Below are 7,381 nucleotides of genomic sequence, written 5' to 3'. Positions count from 1 at the left end.
TCATGCAAACAATGTTTCCTATTAGCAGGACAATACTCTTCATACCCTGGCTGCTGTAGGTGTGAAAATCCCCCAATTTGTCCCTAACAGTTCTTCATCAACACCTTTATGCCTTCATGTAATAAAATGAGGAGAAATGTTTATTTAAACTACATTTTAGTTGCACTTCTCCCCCAGCTCCACGACCACGGGTAAAACCTTGCTGAGATGCTAAATGTATTTGTTGTATTGTCAATTAATCAAGCCGAAACGTCTTGATGGCCTTCATCAGTTCATCTTTGCTTGTTACTGTAGGCTTGGCAGAGTTATGGATTCATGTTTTCAGTTGATGCCAAACAAGTTTGATCGGGTTTAAATCAGGAGACCTAATACATGTAGAGATGGGGGAAAACATTTTTTTAGATACAGTGGGGGGGGGGGGGGAGTATTTGATCCCCTGCTGATTTTGTACGTTTGCCCACTTAAAGAAATGATCAGTCTATAATTTTAATGGTAGGTTTATATGAACAGTGAGAGACAGAATAACAACAAAAAAATCCAGAAAAACGCATGTCAAAAATGTTATAAAATGATTTCCATTTTAATGAGGGAAATAAGTATTTGACCCCTCTGCAAACATGACTTGGTGGCAAAACCCTTGTTGGCAATCACAGAGGTCAGACGTTTCTTGTAGTTGGCCACCAGATTTGCACACATCTCAGGAGGGACTTTGTCCCACTCCTCTTTGCAGATCTTCTCCAAGTCATTAAGGTTTTGAGGCTGACGTTTGGCAACTCAAACCTTCAGAAGTTGTCGAACCAGATTGGAACGCCTTTGAGGACCACCTTCAGGCACGGACTGAGAAGGATGTGGAGGTTTTTGACCATGTGAAAATAATTGTCCACTGTTAATTTATATTCTGGCCCTCCAAGAGATATGTAAGAAATGTATTTGTAATATAATTGCCTTTTCGTGTTATCAATCAAGGTGAGACTTAACATTATCAAGGTGCAGGAGAAACAGAAGGAGAGCTACCGGAGCAGAATCAAAAAGGGGACCAAGTGCTACGACCTTCCGGGCGAATTACTTGGTTTGGAAGAAGGACGAAAGGATGGCGAGATCTGAGAAACCTCGCTGCTCTGGGGTCACGATCTGTTAAGGTAAATATAAAAAAATTCATTTGATAACTATTTGCATTTGCACACAAAATAACCTGAAGCTAGTTTTAGTTTCTCTAGCACTGATATTTTTTATCTTTGTCTTCCTAGGGTTACCTCGGTGGAAACAAACAATCTCCAGTTTTAGCAGTTGGATGGTCGACCACTGAAGCACTGTCGCCCTACACTTCAGTGAAGCCCAATAGACAAAGTATATTAAGCTTTGGTTGACATTTGAGAAGGCAAGAAATGGTAGTTATGCTGAGCTTATAAAAATGTACCTATTCAACTGTCCAAGCCCCGCAGGAGGTATCCCATCCACCATAACCGTTGAGTTCAGATCAGTCTGATTCTCTATGCTCCGAGTCAGAGGGGGACCAGCTTGGGGTAGGCTATACCTTCCAAAAGTGTTGAAAAGTACGTATCTCCCATTTATAACACTGCGCCAATCCATCAAATCTTCTCACAGTACAGTGTAACCTGTGTGTTTGCTTGTTTACGTCTCTGTCTCCTTACCTGTTCACTTAAACTCTGCTGCTGTTCTCCAGGACCTAGGGGTTCTGCCCAACACCCAGATGTGGATCCACCTGATCTCCTCCATTACCAACCAACCTTCAACGTTTCATTACATCATCTACAGCTACTGTTATTGTCATGATGTCATTATCTGCTAAGATAGTTTTCTTGCTCTATTATACTGGGCACATATGTGAGATACACAGATGAACTAAAAACACTAGTACTGCAAACACTCAGAACAAAGAAAGCAGCAGTGCCTGGACTTCGCTGTCTCCCTCTTAAGTCCCCCTTTCGAGACTGACAGGCATAACCTCCCACCCACACAGCAATCACCTCCTCAATATTCCACACACCAGAATTCAGTATTTTAGTCTGATTGCCATGTGAGTGTACACTTTTTTTATATATATATACTGACACAACTCTACCAAAAAATATAAAAGTTTATGTATTAAAATAAAAAAGTTGTACGGTATCCTTTTGTCGGGGTAGGTTCCTTGTTCCTTGTCAGTCATTGGCTTATTGGTGAAATCAGCAGTCAGACAAGATCTTAAGTCAATCAATCAAGCTTTTATTAATGCAATTTGAGACAGAAGTTGACAATGGAAACAGCACGTATGTTTCAGAGTAAGTTCTGCACCCCACCTAAGGGTGCAGCTGATTTTATACATGTGATCACTCCCTAGTGGTATGATCATCTACGTCAATGTACTGTATGTGTGTATCAATAAGCTGAGGTTACCTTATAAGGCAACCTAGTACAGTAGCTTCTCTGAATTTATTTGCATTGTCCACTGTCACACAATATCAAAATGTCAAAACCAGACAGTGATTACTTCTCTTTATCTAGTTTCGGTCTGACTCAGACCTAGCCTGCAAGCACACTCTCGCAACAGCCCAGGCTTAACCACAAAGACCAATATAGATAGCTTGTGCAACATATAGTGTCAGAGTTTTTAGACACATAGCAACAGTATCTTATAAGGCCTGCAGCAACACATATGACTCTTAAGGTCCCCTTAACCCCATCACTTTGATGGTATTTATTTCTTCCACATTATTCATTGTTGTATCCTAGGACCAACGATACATATATATTCAACCACAAGGGTGTACTAATGAGCTATGCGAGATAGAAAAAAATGAATCATAATAGAGGACTACTGAAATTATATTATTTCAGTGTAGACAAGGGAAGAGCAGGTTAAAATAAAAACATGACAGCCAGACAAGCCAGTGTATGAATCAAAATGATTTGCATATGAATGGAGTGGAAATTAGCTGACTTTGTGATCTGTAAGGTAAGTAACTTTAATGTGTCAAGCAGATTACACGTTTCCTTTGCCATTTCCGAAACGTAGCAACGTTTAAGACATGGATATAATGTTGTAATGTTAACAATGTACCCAAAAGTAGTTCGAAGTAATGTTTTAATTTTATTAGCTGAACAAAACCTGTTTGAACAGTGAAATCAGCCTTGTTTGCATAGCAATGATGAACATTTTTTGTCTGAAATGATCGTCAAAATTCTAATCATTAGGTCATCACACTGTGAATATAGCAATGGAAGGTAATAGTTTATCGAATCCCGTTGTGACGCAGAGGGGGACACTTTTTGGTCAGGGGGCATTATTTGGCATGACAGGCCCAGGCTTTACTAGGGCTTCAGAATAAAGACTTCAGCGTAAAGACAGGTGTGTCTATGTGTGACTGTGTGTGTCTGGTTATTGTAGGATAATTACAGTGTATTCCCCAGGTTATTTTTCTGTCTATTAAGCCGATCTGTCTAGAACAAAACACTGTAATGGTTAGTCTTTAATTCCTCTGTTATATCAGGGATGTAGTGATCTGATTGGTGGCAAATTGCAGCCATTTCATGAGGATGACAATCAAAAGCATGTTCATTTGCTTTGCCTGATAGAACTCATTGTTCAAGCGCACGGGCTGCATGTAGATGAACTCAAACCAACAGTTCCCAAATGGGCTCTGGTCAAAAGTAGTGCACTGTATAGGGAATAGGTTGTTATTTGAGATGCAGGCTAGTCTAGTTAGTATCAATCAAGAAATGATGCTACTGTATATTATACAACTTTAAACCAGATATGGAGTACATTCCATGCTATTGGATCTGCTTAGAACACTAGTAGAGTCCAGCACGAAGCAGTTTTATGGAGCCGCACCAGGCCAGCGCCAGCCACATCAATTCCGAGCCCCACCCGATAGCCGACATCAGGACAGATTTTTTTTTCGCGAGCCGATCCGTGACCCGCCAAATAACATCCACATGTTGTTTTTACTCGTTTTAGTCTATTCGACTCCCTACATGAATTAATTTGTCTGCATGTATATTTAACATTTGGATAAAAGGAAACCATGCCATGAGAACGATAGGCCTATCTTCTTATTTTTACAATATCATGTGGCACATTGACAACTAAAATCTCTTTGAAAAAGAGCCTTCTTCTTACCTAATGAAAGCCTATAGCTGACAAAACAATACATTAATATTAAATATTGTTTTGATAATCAAATAGTTTCATTGAAACCAACAATTCCCAGAATATAATAGGCTATAGGTGCAAAAATAGCCTACATTTATTTAGTAGGTAATTGGCTACTCAAACTTTTTCCAGCTGCACAGGTTTAATGTAACGACTGTCATAGTGAGGGGACCAAAGCGCAGCGTGTTGAGTGCTCATAATGATTTTTTATTTTAACACAGAACACTAAAGAAAATAACAAAAGATCGAAAACGATCAGCTCACAGTTCTGTCAGGTATTGAAGACTAAACAGAATACAACTACCCACAAACACAGGAGGGAAAAAACCCTACTTAAGTATGATCTCCAATTAGAGACAACGAGGACCAGCTGCCTCTAATTGGAGATCATCCCAAAAAACAACATAGAAATAGAAAACTAGAACTAAACATAGATATAGAAAAACACAAAACACCCCCTGTCACGCCCTGTCATGCCCTGACCTACTCTACCATAGAATATAACATCTTACTATGGTCAGGACGTGACATTTAAACTTGATATGGCCTGTTAATGGTCTAAATGAACAAAAGTCTCAATGTAATAATTAACTGATTATTAACTCAATAATCATAAACAAATACCCGCTTGCATTTTTGCAGGCTGCGTATCCATCTACCAGGTTGTTCTCCTCCTTGTCCACAATGACTCCAAAATGCTTCCAAACAGGGGATTACAATTGTGCACCACCTTTTTTCACAACGGTGTATTCAACCATCATAACCTTTCTTTTTATTGCTTCTGTTATGTTAGCCATTTTCATGTGAGCTAGAAGTCAGGGAAAATGTAGTTGGCAACGTATTGTCCCGTAAAGGAAAGGAACATAATGGACAAATTAGGAATGTTTCAGCATCACACAAATAATAGACAGTTCCCTACTCCACTCTTTCGCTGAGTGGCTAGTAGCCTAGGCCACGTCTGCCTCACCGCTCACATAGCCTAATGAAATTCAAAACACAATTCAACACAACAAGCTCCTTTGTAAAAATGTTTTATCTTGATTTAAAACGTTTCCGACCTGCAGTATGAATGCTCTGAACTGCGAGCCGACCCTCGGTTTGAAATAATGTTTTCATTCTAGCTGCCAGCTGATTTCTTTTGTGGGTCAACCTCGGGGAACCGTGGGTATCCGACCCGATGCAGGACTTTACACCACATAGGTCCATTCCATAGAAATATAATGAGTTCTGAGTTATATATGATATCATTTTAGTTTTGTGGTCCATACTCTAACCCTAACACACTGAACGGGATCTACATGAAGGAACCCATCTTAGAGGTGACAATTTATCAGCTTTATAGAGATGCTGCTGCCCTACTATCTGAGCCCAACACATGCATAGAGCTCATTTTCAGCCTCATCTCCCTCCTGACAGGCCGTACAGTAGATTTAGAGTCTGGATCTACCTGCTAGCTGACAGTAAATCAGAGAAGAATCTGGACGTGAGGACAATGCAGACAGACAGACCTGCCTGGAGATTATGCTGCTGCCTTCAGAACACCTCCCCAGGGAGTAGGAGAGGTTAATAAATGAGTGTGTGTGTGTGTACACCTCCTCAGAGACCAGGTGAGGGTTTTGTTAGAGGCAGACTGTTAGAGAAAGAAGCTAGCAGACAACACCGGAGTCCCTGGTGGACCGCTTCTATGCTAGCCAAATCTAAACAGACAAGGTGAAAGGCGTTTTACCGGTCTGATGCTGTAGTCACTAGAGCAGGGGTGGGCAACTCCAGTCCTCGAGGGCCTGATTGGTGTCACACTTTTTTTTCCATCCCTAGCAAACACATCTGATTAATCAGATTGCATTCTAAACTGAAGATCATGATTAGGTGATTATTGGAGTCAGGTGTGTTAGCTGGGGCAAAACTGTGACACCAATCAGGCCCTCGAGGACTGGAATTGCCCCCCCCCCCCCTGCACTAGAATATAGTGTTAGGTAATGCTGATATTTGCTTACCTTAGGCTACATTTGTACCTTAGAAAGTAATAGAAACCTTAGACATTCTATTGGCATGTGTACCTTACCTATATATTTTTTGGCTCTGATTGTGAAAAGCTTGTGTAGAAATGTGTTTTTATGCTTATACTGTAACTATACTTTGCATTTGAGCAGGGTTTAATTGATAGTCCTAAGCTACCATACTCTATCTATAGTGGTCTACTTAATGAAACATTATCTAAGCACTGTTGTTAGCCCAGAGATAGAGAGCAGGTGACTTGAGGATGGCCGTCTAAAATAGCATATACAGTAAGAACAGACTGTACAATCGGAAGGTGAACATTGGAGGGAGGGTGGACTAACTAGAAGGTAGTGCTGCCTGCTGACATCATGGATGGAAGGAAGGCTCAAATTAAGTGTCTATGTATGCATCCCAAATGGCACCCTATTCTCTATATAGCGCACTACTTTTGACCAGGGCAAGGAGCCGACCAAGGGGTCCCACTCTTCCTGCCTGTGCTGCTGTTCTTCTGGTCTGAGTAAGGCTCCCAAAATAAGACAAAACACTTGGGGGGATGTAGCTACAGTAGGTGTTGAGTGATATCACCCTCTGCGGTTTCCACGGTGTGTGTGTGTGTGTGTGTGTGTGTGTGTGTGTGTGTGTGTGTGTGTGTGTGTGTGTGTGTGTGTGTGTGTGTGTGTGTGTGTGTAAGAGCGAGAGAGAGAGGGCTAGGAATTAATTGTGTGTAAGAGGCTAGGAGGGAGGGAGGCATCTCGAGGGACAGACTGAGTGACTGACTTTTCTGACCCCTCGTCTCAGCCATTCAGTGCAGCCTGAGACAGTCTTCCCCTCTGGGAGACTGGGGTTGTCAGTGGAACATGTAGGGTCAACACAACAGGAGACACTACATGTATTCTCAGATTCCTTATCACAGGATGTCACTGGAGAATTACATTGATCCTGATCGGTTTAATACACTTTTCCCCATAATTTCGTACATCATTGTCACTATTTTTTGTAGCCAGGATTGGCGAATAGCTGATTACATGTACATCGAATTGCAAAAAAAAGTACTGTAATCAGTTACGTTACCAGCGAAAATAATATATAAAACTTGATTATTAGTTATTGGATTACTTTTACATTCAGAAAGGATATTGAAAAAAATAATAACAATAATTACATTCACACCTTTCTGTTTTCTCAATGACATCAAATTCAGCATTGAAAAAAGGTGCAAGTTTAAGT

The 7,381-nt window shown here is 40.7% G+C and overlaps 1 long non-coding RNA gene across 1 annotated transcript; it reads left to right on the top strand.

Moving 5' to 3' along the window:
- The first annotated feature begins 710 nt into the window (after positions 1-710).
- LOC115195220 (uncharacterized) lies at positions 711-3,348 on the top strand. Its single transcript, XR_003878619.1, has 3 exons — positions 711-1,139; positions 1,248-1,553; positions 1,685-3,348. It is a non-coding gene; the product is annotated as an uncharacterized LOC115195220 (long non-coding RNA).
- The last annotated feature ends 4,033 nt before the right edge of the window (positions 3,349-7,381 follow it).

Source organism: Salmo trutta, chromosome 1, assembly GCF_901001165.1.
Source record: "Salmo trutta chromosome 1, fSalTru1.1, whole genome shotgun sequence".
NCBI lineage: Eukaryota > Metazoa > Chordata > Actinopteri > Salmoniformes > Salmonidae > Salmo > Salmo trutta.
The sequence above is the reverse complement of the archived record's forward strand: the minus strand, read 5'-3'. Positions and strand labels throughout refer to the sequence as shown.